This window comes from Numida meleagris, chromosome 19, assembly GCF_002078875.1.
Source record: "Numida meleagris isolate 19003 breed g44 Domestic line chromosome 19, NumMel1.0, whole genome shotgun sequence".
Classification (NCBI taxonomy): domain Eukaryota; kingdom Metazoa; phylum Chordata; class Aves; order Galliformes; family Numididae; genus Numida; species Numida meleagris.
This window is the reverse complement of record NC_034427.1, coordinates 9,224,971-9,239,043: the sequence shown is the minus strand read 5'-3', so window position 1 is coordinate 9,239,043 and position 14,073 is coordinate 9,224,971. Positions and strand designations below refer to the sequence as shown.

At 62.4% G+C, this 14,073-nt stretch overlaps 1 pseudogene; it reads right to left on the bottom strand.

Moving 5' to 3' along the window:
• Positions 7,019-10,748, bottom strand: LOC110408459 (annotated as a pseudogene).

Sequence of the window (14,073 nt, the reverse complement as noted above, 5' to 3'; positions counted from 1 at the left end):
CAAGGGAAGGGCTGGGCTGGCTGAGGAGTGGCTGGTTGGGAGGCTGCATCCTCCCCCTGGGCACTGGGCTCCCCTTGCCCTGCCTGCTCACTGCGTCTTGTGGCCAGGGCTTTTACATTCTCTTCTGTTTGACAGATAAATGGGATCATCCATCTTAGAGCCCTCGAACGCTTGTAGACGTCTTTGTGTTTTTTAAGCCCACAAAATTTATCTATATATAGAGCTCAATAAACAAGTTATATGGGTCCTGTCTCCAATGGTATGTTCTTGTGTATTCCCACTTTGCGTGGTGGAACATTTTCCTGTTCTGTTGTCTCCGGCTTCTCAGCCTGGCACGTGTGAGCAGGACTGTTGAGCTCTTTGCTTTATCTCGTCCTAGTGCAGCGCTGTGTGAGTCGGGTGCCTTCCATCCCGTCCTGCACCAAACCAACTGAAACCTGGAGTCAGGGCAGAGTTCTCAGCCTGGATTCGTGTGCTGGCATTGATGTCCCCGCTCGGAATGCAGAGGGGGAACAGGAGGGCGTTTTGCTCACTGAAAACACCCGGCATCGCGGTGCGTGCGGGTGTTCCAGCAGCTGGAACTGCTAACCTGGGCTCGTCGCACTTCAGGCTGTGAATTGGGCAGGATTAAATTCCAAATGCGAACTCAGGGCCGTGTGCGTCCCCGGGCTTTGTTGCTGTCCCGGCATGGAAGAGCAGCCCCGGTTCTGCCGTGCTGGATGCACGCGTGTCGCTTCCAGCATCCGTGGGGATGAAACCGCCCCGCGCTTCCCCGCTCACCTGCTCGGGGCCTTTTGGGGGCAGAGCAGCCACCCGGACCCTGACCTCACAGCCGCGATCTCTCGGTGCGAGCAGCCGCCGGCTCTGCCTCGAGCCCGGAGACGTCTCCTTTCCTTCCCCGGCTTCCCCCTGGTTGAGCCGCGCTGGGGTCCGCGTGCTGCGGGCCGGGCGCCGGGGGCGGCAGCGGGGAGCCCCGGGGCTGGGCTGGCGGTGCTGCGGCCGCGACGCTCCCCCCGCGGCATGGGGCCGGGCCCGTCCCCTCCCACCGCAGCCCCGTGCGTGGAGCCAAGTTCAAACCGCCAGCCCTGGCGGAGCAGGACGCGACGTGGGGCCAACCTGGGGGGCCCCCAGCGCCTGCGGGGCTCCATGGTGAGTGCGGTGCTTGGAGGGGCGATGGGTCAGAGCCCCCGTGTGCTGCTGGGCTTTGGAGCTGAAGGGAGTGGGATGGGATGGGATTCGAGGAGGTTGGGATGAGGTTGGGGAATTGTGGGGGTATGGTTGGGGGATAGGGCTTGGAGCAGCTGGGGTAGGGACCGGTGCGACTGGAAAGGGCTTGGAGCGGTCTGGATGGGGTCGTGCTGGCTTAGAGAGGGGGGCTTGGACTGGTTGGAATGGGTCGGGATGGGGATGGGTCGGGTCCTGCTGCGAGGGTCCGCTCGGGATGGAGCTCGGGGCTGGACTGGCCGGGAGGGCGTGGAGCTGGCGGGGAGGGCTGGTCCGGCCGGGGCTGGGCTGCGGCTTGGACCTGGCGGGGTTGGACGTGGGGCTGGTCCTGTGCGGGGCCCCTTCGGAGGGGATGGGGCAGGGACCCCCGGGCTGGAAGCACCGAAGGACCGCGGTGCCTTTGTGCTGCTCAGGTGGCCGAGGGTAGCGTGAGTGCCACCCGGAGCTGCTGTATCACTGCTGGTGATTTCCCTTATCTCTGTGTATTTGTTGGAGGATTAGAGCTGGGGAAGAGATTAGCTCTGTCCCGCAGCCATACTCCCTGCGTTTCCCTCCTGTAGGAAGGGAGCAAGCCCCACAGCAGCCCCGATGTGCGGGCAGTGCTGGCCCTCCTGGCACCGAAGGGAGGAGGGGCAACCCCAGAGCAGCAGCCAGACATGTTTTCCCCGTGCAGAAGGGAGGGAAGCAGCACGCTTTGCTGCTGCGTGGGCAGCGGGAAGCACCCATAGAGGCCTCTTGGTTCCTGTCCTGCTGCTTGCTCTGCTCTTGGACCCCCCTGTGCCAGGCTGGGCTGCCTGGAAATGCTGTAAATGCTGCGCTTTCTCCTGGAATTTGGTCCCAGTTGTTTAATAAGGCACTTCAGGGAAGTCATTGCTGGCTTAATGGTTTGAGCAAAATTACGTGGCCTTGTCTTCCTGGCGGCAGAGGCTTCCTGAGAGCAGCTTTGGACTTTGGACAGACCGTCCTCATGGAAGCAGCATTCTCCTCTGTGACCCTGGGGAGTTACACCCTGGGTTCTGTGCATTGCTGTCTGTAGGTCTGTGGCCTTGCACCACACTGGGTTTGCACATTGCATTGCGTTGCGCTCCCCTTGCTCCTGCTGAGCTTCGGGAGCGTGGGGGTGGGATGGGCTCTTTAGAGCCAGGAGCAGCCTTTTGTCCAGGGGGGAGCATGGAGCAGGTGTAAGGTTTCAGGAGTGGAAACCTGGAGGGTTTCTTCATTGAATAGCACCTGACACGGAGATCCAGAAAGCAGAGGGGAAACCCAGGCCCTGAGCTGCAGATGGAACCCTGCCTACCGCGTGCGCTTTGGCTGCAGCACAGGGGCTGTGTTTTGAAGGGCGCTGAGCTGCTCTCTGCCTGCCCAGACCTGACACCTGGAGCTGAGGAAAAGCTGGGGCCGGCGGGGGTGTTTGCTGCAGACGGGAGCAGGTAGCAATGCCCGCTGCCAGGACGGGCCCCAAGCGCTGTGCCGTCCCATAGTGGTGCCGCTGTTGCTGCGTAGGGGAGCGGGACCACCAACTTTCTTTCATGGCAGATGCTGAGCGTGCACGGTGCTTCCCATCCTCACCCTGCTGCTCAGATATCCCCGGTCCCGGTCATCCGAGGCTGCGCTGGCTTTCCTTCAACTTTCCTTCAAAGCACCTGAGCTCATCCCACACAGTGTCCGGGTGCACAGTTCCCGGTGAGCTCAGGTGTCGGCGTTTGGGTTTCCCCGCTCTGCCGGGAAGGCTGTGAGCGGTGAGGCTGCTCTAGGTTTTGTGGAATGGCAGGGAGCATCTTCCCAAGCAGCCTGGAGCTGTTTGCTTCGAGCTGCACGGGTTTGTTGGTGGGCAAGCTGCAGCCTCGCTTTGCCTTAGGACATGGCCCTTTCAGCTCCCATTGGCTTTGGGGACCCGGAGGGGGACCGTGCTGGGGCAGAGAGCGTGGGGACAGGCCCTGTGGGTGCACAGAGCTCCCACATCTCCGTGCTGTGTGCCCGGCTGCTGGCACTGCTTTGGGGTCGTGAGGAGGGCTGAAAGCAGAGCGATGGCTGCAGGAGGTGATGGCTTTGCAGGGAGGATGCGGTTGCTCTCCCACTTGCATGCTGCATTTGTAAAAGAGGGGACAAGTCTGCCTGGTGTCCCCGAGCCTTCCTTCCCCCCCAGGCTCTCCCGTGGCTGACGCCGAGCCCTTCCCTGCACAGCTTCTCCCCAGGGCCCTCTCCTGCGCCGTGCTGCTGCTGCTGCTCGCCACTGTGCTGGGCAGGGGCTGGAGGTGCAGCATCGCCAGGATCCTGCGGCAGTACCGCGCCGTCATCTTCCACGAGATCCAGAACCTGGTGAGCGCGGTGAGGGGGGGTCACAGAACGGTTTGGGTTGGAAGGGACCTTAAGCGTAACTGCAGGGTGGTGGGGAGAGCGCTGTGCTTCGGTGCACAACTCCTGCCCCACGTGGAATGCAGCAGTGCTTCATGGTGCCCGATGCACTCGTTGCTTTATTTCTGCAGAAAAACCTGAGCGGGTCGGCAGAGAGGAGCAGTCGGGCCGGGCCGGTGTGCCGCTCTGACAAGGTGAGCTCCAGGGCTGGGGCACATTGTGGGCTGAGCCGTCGAGCCCCCTCCCCGCCTGCTCTCCCTTCTCCCTCTCCAGGACCAGAGGATCCTGCAGTCCATCTACAACATCAGCATGTCGCTGCGGGACGTGGCGGGCGACGCGCTGCGGGGCCCCGAGGAGGCGGCGGTGTGGAAGGTGGTCCGGGACACCGAGTTCGTGCTCCGGGAGAACTGCCGGCGGATCGGCAAGGTGAGAGCATTACCCCTTCTCCATCGCCCCCTGGCTCCCAGTTTGCCACCGCTGTGCACGAGGAATCTCTGGGCTCTCTCTGCAGCATCCCCGAGGGTGAAGGGCTGCGCTGGGTTTATGCTGCGGGCACAGCTCTGAGAGCTTTCACCTGCCCGGCCCTGGGCTGGAGGCTGCACCCAGCAAGTGGTCCTGGTGGGTGGGTGGATGCTCCGGTCTTGTGCTCGTGGACAAAACCTGCGATTTGGACCCAAAGCATCACTCTGGGCATCCCCAGGGCTCTGTTGGGGAAATCCCAGCAGGGGAGGATCTCCTACCACAAAGAACTCATTAACCAGCGGGGAAGCCCCAGGGTGCTTCCAGCTCTGCCTGGTGAGGTGCTGGGGTCACATCCCTGCTGCACTCAGCTTGGGTTAACGCTGGGCGCATGTCAGCGTGCTGCTGGGAAGCCACCTGCTGCCCTGCATGGGGATGTGCCGTGGGGTGGGTGCTGCAGGGAGGCTTTGCTCTGCTGCATCCCTGCGCTCTCCGTAGGGCTCATGCTTGCTGTGCCCGTGGGTGGTTTGGGCACCCCATCCTGCATCATGTAACCCCTGCGTGCGTGGGGCCGGCATCCAACCACCATCCATGTGGCGGTGGCTGCTGTGCCCACGCCTGACTCCCTCACCCCCAGCAGATCCCCCCGCGCCCCCCGCCGCAGCCGCGCCGCAGGAGGCAGCAGCTGAAGGAGATCGCACGGAAGGCACAGAGGCTGGCCACGTGCTGGGAGAAGCTCAACGCGCTGCACGTGGCCCCCCGGGACTCATAGCGGACGCCCCGACACCTCGTCCCGCATCCGGGGGCAGCGCAGAGCCCCCCGTGCTCTGGGTTCATGGCTGCTGGCATCCTGCATCGAACCCTGGGGTGAACCGGCTCCCACGGCTGGGGCAGCAGATACGGGCGGGTGCCTGGGTCGACTTCCTCCTGGCCCCTGTGGCACCCAGGGACCGCACACGGGGCACAACCCGAAACCTGGGGAAGAAGAACTGGGGGAAGTGCAGAAAAATGAGGCGCAGTGATTTCTGTGCTGCTCCTCGCCCCGCGTCCCCTCACCCTGCTGCCTTGTGGGGACACCAGCTGCTTTCCAGGGCAGAAAGAGGACAGCGTGCCCCGCTGGGCTGAGGGTTCTGCTGGCACCGCCGTGCTGTGTATCTGTGGGCAGAAGAACGTGCGTCCCCAGTGCGAGTGGCTCTGAGACTTGGAGAGCTGCCCTGGGCCCCCGGCTGTGTGATGGGGGGCAGTGGGATAAATATCTGGGGAACGGAGGGGCAGCATGAGCACGGCTGGGGGGGACCCTTAGGGGTAAGTGCAGCCCTAAGGGCTGTGCCCCCTCCCTTGGTTAGGATTATGAGCTGTGGGAGACCAGAAATAAATCCTCTCCTAGCTCTGCAGCCCCGAGCTTTGCGTGGGTGCGTGGGGTGGGGGGGGTTCCCGGCCTCACTGTGGCACTGGGGCGAAGCTGCTCTCGCTGCCTCAGTTTCCCCAACCCCTCTCTCCTCCGGCGCGGAGCCTGCGGGGACAGCGGTGCAGGACGCGAGGTGGCAGCAACGGGCTGCGAGCCGGCACGGCCCCGGTGCGTGCGTGTGTGCGTGCGTGTGTCGGAGGGGGGGGGATGCAAGATGAGGGTCCAACCTTCGGGATTCCCCCTTCGGGGTGCGCAGCCCCTGCTGCTGGAGGAAGTGGGGCGGGGTGCGGTGGGTGCGTGCAGTGCTGCGTCATTGTCCTCGGGGCGAGGGGAGGGAGGTGACACCGGGGAAACGCGGAAAGCGTTTGCAGCGCCGATGGTCTCGCTGCTGCAATCCCTGCCTTGGGAGGGGGGGAGAGGGAACCCGGTGCGGCGGCAGGAATGAGTGCATGGAAAGGAAGGAAAGAGTGAAGGAAGAGGCTTAAGGGAGGGAGGGGAAAAGCGAGGGCGAAGCGCCGGTGGAATCACAGCAAAACAGCCGGAAAAAGGAAACGGGCCTGAAAAGTCACATAAAAATAGCAGCGAGGCAAGCCCAAGTGTGCAGCACATGGGAGTGAGCGCATTTCCTTCGAGGGCAGCACCACACGCTCCGGGCTGCTTGGGAGGTGGGGGGGGGAGGGCTGCTCTGATGTGGCTCCAGCAGCCGCTGCCTCCCTGCAGCCCTCCCCGCCCTCCCTCCGGCCCCTGCACGGTGCCAGGCGCTTGGCATCCTGTCGGCACCGCGCCAGCCTCCGCCTCGCAACGGGGCGGCTGCGTGCAGGGGAAGAACGTGACACGCACGGTGCGGGCAGAGATGCCGCACCGGGATGCGTTGCACCGGGCTGTGCTGGGCTGGGACGAGTTGCAGTGGGATGAGCCGCGCTGAGATGCGCTGCACCGGGGTGGGCCGCGCTGGGATGCGTGCAAGGAGCTGGCTGTGTCTGCACACCCACGTGCCAGGCTGTCCCACAGGTGTGTGCATGCCCTGGTAGTGATCGCCTTCCCAGCTGCATCCCGGCACTTTGCAAACAGCGCAATCACCGCTTCCTCCCTTCGTCCCTTGTTTTGCAAGCAGCGCCCCAGGGAGCGGGGTCAGCGCGTGGGGCTGCGGGGCTGGCTGCTCTGTGCCAGGATCAGCGCGCTGCAGCCCCAACCCTGGGAGCCGGCAGCACACCCGGCCGGTGCGTCGCTGCAGAGCCGATAGCAGGGGCACGTTTCGCCCCTTTGCGGTGCCACGTCCCAGCAAAAGTGCTGCCGGGATGGAGCAGAGCCGTCCCCATCCTGGGAACGCAGCGGCTCCGATCCGCTGCAGTCGGGGGCCCTACGCCCTGCCCCGGTGCTGGGCTGCAGTGCTAGTGGGGCGGGGGACGTGGGGCCGGAGATGGGGCCGTCAGCCCCATATGGGCACGGAGTGAGCGCTGGGGGCACTGGCACACGCAGCCCGAGTCTGACAAAGAAGAAGAGCGTTTTGTTCTCTCCCATCTCCCTGCAGCATCGTAAAGCTGTTGAAAGCCCAGATTTACGGTGTGATAAACGCTAGGGGCTCTGGTTAATATTTTACTGCTTCATCCTTTGGAGAGAGGCGGTGGTGGAGGAGAGCTGGGCTCGGGGCGGCACACCCAGCAGCGGCTCTGCCTGGCTCCGGCTGCGGGACAGCGGGTCCCGGGGGATGGGGACAGCGGGGAGAGGGGCTGCACAGAGCTGTGCCATGGCCCAGGTGGGTGCTGGCACCCCTGGCTGTGGGGTAGCAGCTCCAAGAGCCCTCTTCCCATATGGAGACGGTGGGTGGGCACTGGGCTGGGGGTGCTGTAAGCCCCCAAAGCAGCGCTGTGCTGGGAACCCTGAGCACAAACCCCGGGGTCCCACAGTGGGGAAGAGCAGCCCCCCCATAGCTTCCCAGGCTATTGCTGCTTTGGAAGGCATCTGCCGACCAGATTGTGCCCGTGCTGGGACGTGCCACCAAGCTGTGGGCAAGGCTCCGGGTGCCCACATTGCCCTCTCCCCGGCGTGCTGTGTGGCCCCATGGGTGCTGGGTGCAGCCCGGCTGTGCTGGTGGAGCGATGCCTGTGGTGCTGGGTGCTCTGCAGGAGGCGCAGCCCTGCTGGGATGGGCTGGGGATGCTGGGAAGCAGTTCAGAGCTGAGGGGGGTGTTTGCGAAGAGGCTGAGTGGGTAAAGCATGCAAACCCCAACGGGGAGCAGAGAGGGGCCTGTGCTGTGCACCACCGTGCTGCTGCGTGTGATGAGCAAAGGGGCTGTAGCTTTGGGGCTGTGTGTGCATGAGGATATGTATGCATACAAGTGGATATGCATGTGTGCGTGCACATGTGTGCATGTGAATCTCGCACAGCAGTTTCCCGAGGCAGTAGCTGCACCCTCCAGAGTCACCAGCCCCATGCACCCTCCTCCATGTCCCTGCTGGAGCTGGAGCCATGCAGTGGGACACCAGCAGAGTGGAATGCTGAGCTCAGTGGGAGCGGCAGCGGCTCCAGAGCCTGATGGCATCACAGCTTCGTGGGGCAGCGCAGGCTCCAGTAGCCCTCCGTGCTCAGTGGGGGCTGGATGGGAGGAAGGGACCAGGCTCTGCTCCATGGCCCCACCACGCACACCTCCACGAGGCCACGCTGGTGCTGCTGGGGCACTGTGGCTGCGCTCGGGCCCCGGTCCCCGCTGCTCGGCCCGCGGCACCCTCCGCCGGGGCCCATTGTTCTGCTGCGCCGGGCTGCAGGGCAGGATTCCTTTGTCAGACCTGAACAATATTTTATTCTAACAATTAACCAAACCCGCCCGGGCTGCCGAGCCTGGTTGTGATTATTGGAGGGCGAATTCCCCAGCCTCGCTCTTGGTGTCGGCTCTGCCTGGGGCCGCGTGAGGCAGCGGGGATGCAGCCCCAAGCTGTGGGGCTCAGAGTGGGGTCCCTGTGTGCCCGGAGCTCCCATCCCTGCAGCGGGCGCTGGGGGGGCTTTTCACTGCCTTCACCCCCCTTTGGGAGCCTGTAACGTGGTCTCTGTGGCAGTGATGGAGCCAGGGTCGCGGTGACTCATGGAGATGGAGAGGGGGCTGTGAATCACAGCCCTCCCCAGGCAGGATGCGGCCCCGTGCTGCCTGCCATCAAGGGACCGCAGCCTTTGTCCTCAGTGGGGTGGCAGTGGGGCCTGGCTGCATGGAATGGGGCTGCTGCTCTTCCTGCAGGGACCCCCACGCTGCCTTCTGCTCTCCCTGCCCTGGTGTTGGGGTGTAGAGAGAGTTCCACGGGTTGCAACCTGACTGTCTGAGCACCTCTCTGGGTGGTGCTGGCCAAAAAGGGAGGCAGCTCCCTGTGCAATTTATCTAAGGAGCCCAGGTGGAATCTGGGTTACCCAGGGCACTGTAGCTTATGAAATCCTCAAATCCTTTGCTCGTGGCCATCTCATCCCCCACTGCCACTTCCAGCCCTTCAGCAGTGATGCGGTGGGGAAGTGCAGGGCAGCATGGGGACGTTGGCCATCCCGTGTTGGCACGCAGGGGAGAGACATCCACAGACACAAAGCCTGATCCATGGGGCTGTGGGACCGTGGATCCACAGGGATGGGTGCTCGACTCCTGGCACTGCATGGGGTCAGGGGTTTGCGGCCTCGAGGTGGGTGGGGGCAGAAGGTTGCTGCAACGGAGCATCCTCAGCGGCCAGAGCTGTGCATTCTGCATGAGCCCTCGCTGGAAACACCATAGAATGTCCCACACTTGGTGCCTACACATGCTCCTTCATGGCCAGGGGGGCTCCCTCGGTGCTGCCGTCCAGTGCTGGGGGGCTCTCCGCCCGTTCCTGGAGCTTAAAGTACAGCGCATCCTCGAAGCACAGCGGCTCGGGTGGTGGGGCCAGGCAGGGCAGGCGCAGTGCAGCACCCACCAGCATCCCGGCGAGCAGCGAGCCACCGAGGGCCAGTGCCAGCCCAGCTGCTTGCCACTGCGCCTGCCTGTGCCCTGCCACCCCGCTGCCATCCCCGGGGCCCACCAAAACGGCCACAACACTGGCCACCGCGCCGAGGATGCCGGGCAAGCCATGCAGATTGTGGATCCCACAGCGGTCCTGCAACGCCAGCTTCTTTGCCAGGAGCGGGGTGAGGAACTGGAAGCCGAGGATGCACAGCAGCGAGGAGAGGCTGCCGAGCGCCAGGGCGGCTGCTGGAGTGATGTGCATGTCAGCCACCGCGCCGATGGCCACGCCGCCTGCCAGGCTGCCGTTCTGCAGGTGGCCCGCGCTCAGCTTGCCGTCACTCTCCAGCAGGATGGAGATCAGCACGGTGGTGACGGCACCGGCACTCAGAGCCAGGAGGGTGTGCAGGATGGCACGGTGCTGGGCATCCCCTGGTTGGCACAGCACGGCCACGAAGCTGGGCCAGAACACCCAGAGGATGAGCGCTCCCAGCAGGGCCAGGAGGTCGGAGCGTGGCGTTGGGGTCTCTTTAGGGTGCACCGTTGGCTTTGCGTTCCCAAACAGCGCTTTGGACACGCCGAGGCCGAAGTAGCAGGCGAAGACATGGATGGTGATGGTGCCGCCCACATCGAGGACACCCAGCCGGGTGACGATGAGCCACTCGCTGGCCAGGTAGACGGGCACCTCGCAGAGTGCCATGGCCAGCAGCTGGCAGGGACTCGTCCTGCCCAGCACGGCTCCCGCTGAGATGAGCACGGTGACGGCAGCGAACTCGGCGCTGAGCATGCTGCGGAGCCCCAGCAGCGCTTTGCCGTGGTGCAGGCGGTGCAGCAGACCCTGCAGCGCCAGCGCCCACTGCGCCGAGACGTTGAGCAGGAGGAAGTTGTGGGTCAGCGCGCTGAGCCCATAGCGGGGCAGGAAAGCCAGCAGCAGCCCCAGCCCCACCACCAGCATCACCTGGATGTCCTGGAAGAAGGGGAAGGTGCTGTGGAGCTGCTTGGCTGCATGCTCGGCGTCCTCTGTGTTTGTGGGTGCAGCCGAGTGCTCATCATAGGTGACGAAGAGGGCGAAGAAGAGCAGCAGGGCAGCCTGGAACAGCCCCAGCGAGAGGGGCAGGAGGCAGCGGGTGCTGGTGGGTGGTGGCAATGCCATCTCCAAGGTGGGGACAGGATGCTGGCAGTGGCGCGGCCACGTAGGGGCTGGTGCTGAGCTGCGCTCCGCCGTGTGCTGGGGATTTTATGGCCGCGGTTAATTTTTAACAGGAAATAGGAGCTGACGGACCAGGAGGCTTTTCTCCCTACCACCTCCTCCCTCCACTTCTTTCAGTGCAATAAATGACCCCTGCGCTCCTGTTTGGCCATCATAAAAAGTGGATGCAAGGCTTTTTGGGGGTCTTGAAGAGATCAAAGGGCAGCTGCTGTGGGGCAGCAGAGCAGCCCATGGGGCGGTAGTACTGGGACCAGGGGGAGCACTGTGACATTAACACCCGCTCTCCCCCATCTGCAGCCCCGGAGCCAGAACCCATCAGTGGTACCAGTGCTGGCAGGGTCCCCCCATGCGGGTGCGGGGCGGGATGTGGCTGAGCACTGCCGGCTCTGCCCGGATGGGGACAGCTCTGGGCTCACCATGGCTTTGGGACCATGCACGCATTGCCCAACCTTCACGATGCCCTGTAAAGCCCCAAAATCGGGCTGCAGAGTTCTTTTTCTCACAGGTTTGTGTTGGCTTGAATGGCTGGAAATTCATTAACAATTAGCGCGCGAGAAAAACAAAGCCCAGAGCAGCCAAGCAGCTACCCCGAAGTTTCTGGGTTGCTGTTTAATGTGACATTTTGCCAGTGAATGTCTGGAAAAAAAATATGAGAACCACAAGAACAAAAGGCAGAAGGGTTGGTAAATATTTGTTCCAGAGAGAAGATATTTTTGTGCTGTCCCTGATCTCAACACCCCTGCCGCGGGCGCTGGCTCCGCGCCGCTCTTCGTCATTGTTACTGGAGGATGAGGCAGGCGAGGGCGCAAAATGGGAAACAATTGTTGAATAATCCGCACGCGGCCGCGTTGCCAAACCCTTCCCTGCCATTTTTCAACACAACGATGCTGGAAATCAGGGCAACGTCGATAGGAGGAGGTGCGTTGGAGGGAGCGCCTTCGGGCACAAAAATGGGGTTGTGTTGTGCCGTGTTGGTCTGCAAAATAAAGGACAGAGGGCACTGAGGGTTTGTGGTCTGGGACCAGTGGATGCTCCATCCCCAGTGGTGCAGGCTCAGGCTCATCTTTTTCACGTGGCCAGTACAGGAGATTGCCACTGCAGGGACCCCAAGGATGCATGGGGTTGACCTGTTGTCCCCAAGTGCTGGTGGTTGATGTGGGGCTGGGATATGCAGCGGGGTGCCCCATAGCGGAACAGAATGGCCATGGGGCTCCTCCTGCTCCCACCTCCTGCCTCACCCTGTGCCACTGAGCAGTGGGGATGCCCTGTCCTTCTCACTGATACAAATAAAGGGAAAGAGAAGCGGTTTCAGCACAGCCAACCCTGCGCCCACGGCACATTGCCATATCACCCACGCCATGGGTTTTGGTTTGGGGCATGTTTAAGGGCTGGAGAAAATGCGGATAGGAAAAGCTTCCTGGAAGGAAAGGAGGGCTTCGAGCAGGTATTTAAAAAGCAAAGAGCTGAGGACTGTATGGGGACGTGATGGCTCCTTGTCTCTATCAGTGGCTGATAGGGAAGTGCAGGCTCAGCAGGATGCCCTGTGCTCCTTGGGTGGCTGCTCTCTTTCCACCTGGAAATCTTGCCCAGGCAGTGCTGGGGCTTTGGGATGTGCATGTGGGCTCACAGAGGTGCAAAGCCGAGGGCAGCCAGCACGGTGCCACTCAGCACCCCGATACCTTGCCCAAACCCACCCCAACCTTCCAAACCCACACGAGGGCAAAGAGCAGTGATGCCAGCTGTCCCCAGGCCAAGGACCCCGCTGCACAGCACAGGGTACCCCGCTGGGACACGATTAAAAAATAACCTTTATGGCCCCCATAAAGTGAGGGCAAAGTTTCAAGAGGTCACCAGGGAGAGGAAAGTCCCCCCAGCCCCATTGGCACCCCGGGCCCTGCAGAGGGGCCAATGATTAACCCACGGAGCGGGGTGCGCCCATGGGACACTGCTGTCCCCGCGGTATGGGGGCAGTGGGGGAAAGTCCAGTCCTTCCAGGACCGTTTTGCAGGATGAGTTTTGTAGGGCTGAGTTCCGTGGGATGGGTTTTATAGGATGAGTTTCGCTTCGGCACCGGAGCTCGGGGATGGAATGGAGGAAGCATCTGGAGAGGAGCAGGGGGCGGTGGGGAGGGAGCGCTGCCTTCCACCCCCCGCGTCCCCCTTTCACTGTGTGGGCAGTTGTTTTATGGCAGGAGGGCCGAGGAACCATTTTAGCATGATCCACGCTGAGACTGCTCGAGGAGTTCCCCGCTGAGGGCTGGATACAAAGAAAAGCGGAATTAACGGCGGGTCATATAAGGCAACAGGATCTGACAGATCCGAGCCAATGTATGCTGGCAGCAGCCAGTCCGTGGCACTGTGAGAAAACACTCCTGCAAATTTAACAAATCCCTATGGTCTAGAAAGTCATGTACAAGAAATTACTAATGAAGGGATCTAGTCATATCTGGATTTCCAGACGCTGGTCATAGTCCCACCGCATCTCGCAGGCCATATAAGTACATGGATCTGCATCCAGGGCGCTGCGGACCGGGAGGATTGTTCTGATCGTCTGCGTCACTGCAGGGCTCGGGGACACGGCGCGGGGATGGGTCCTGGGTGGGATGGATGGGGGAGCCTGGGGCTGTGGGTGGCAGTGTGGTGATACCATGCTGACATGGGGCTGGCACCGGGGTGGAAAGGGGCCAGGATGCCCACTAAGGGATGCTCAGCCGAGGCACCATGTGGTGCCCATGGGCTGCTGGGGACTGCCCTATTCTCTTTCCAAGCCTTGGTGTCACCGCATGGGCACGACAGAAGTCGCGTTTCCATAAGAGCTGCTGTCGTGCTGCCTGAGAAGGTTCTCCTCCCACCCCTTCCAGCTCTGTAGGTCCTACACAAACACTTGGTATAAGTCCAACCTAAACACGCAGTGTATGTCCTACACGAATGCTCATTGTAGGTCCTACTTAAACACCCAGTGTAGGTCCTACGCAAACACATAGTGGATGCCCTACCCAAATGCTCACTGTAGATCCTACCCAAACACATCGTGTATGTCCCACACAGGCATGTAGTTCTACGCAAACACACAATGTATGTCCTACCCCAACACACGGTGTATGTCCTACACGAACGCTCGTTGTAGGTTCTACCCAAACACGCAGTGTGTGCCCTACCCAATCACCCAGTGTAGGTCCTACCCAAATGCCCGGCTATTTTCTAACCCATCCCTTTTTCTTCCCCCGATGCTGTAGCAGCGATGCCGCAGCCTCCACCAGCGACCAGCTGGTTCTGCCCCACGGAGCCGGGCAGGTGGCCAGCCCCCCCCCGAGCCCCTCGCTCTGCCCGGGGACAAAGAGGAACAGACGTCACCGCGCATCACGCGGCCGCGGCCCGCTCCATCTTGTTAGCACATTGTGTAACACAACATGTGGAGGCGCCGGGACCGCACACACATGCGCTCCCCAACAGCCCAACGAGGGGGGAA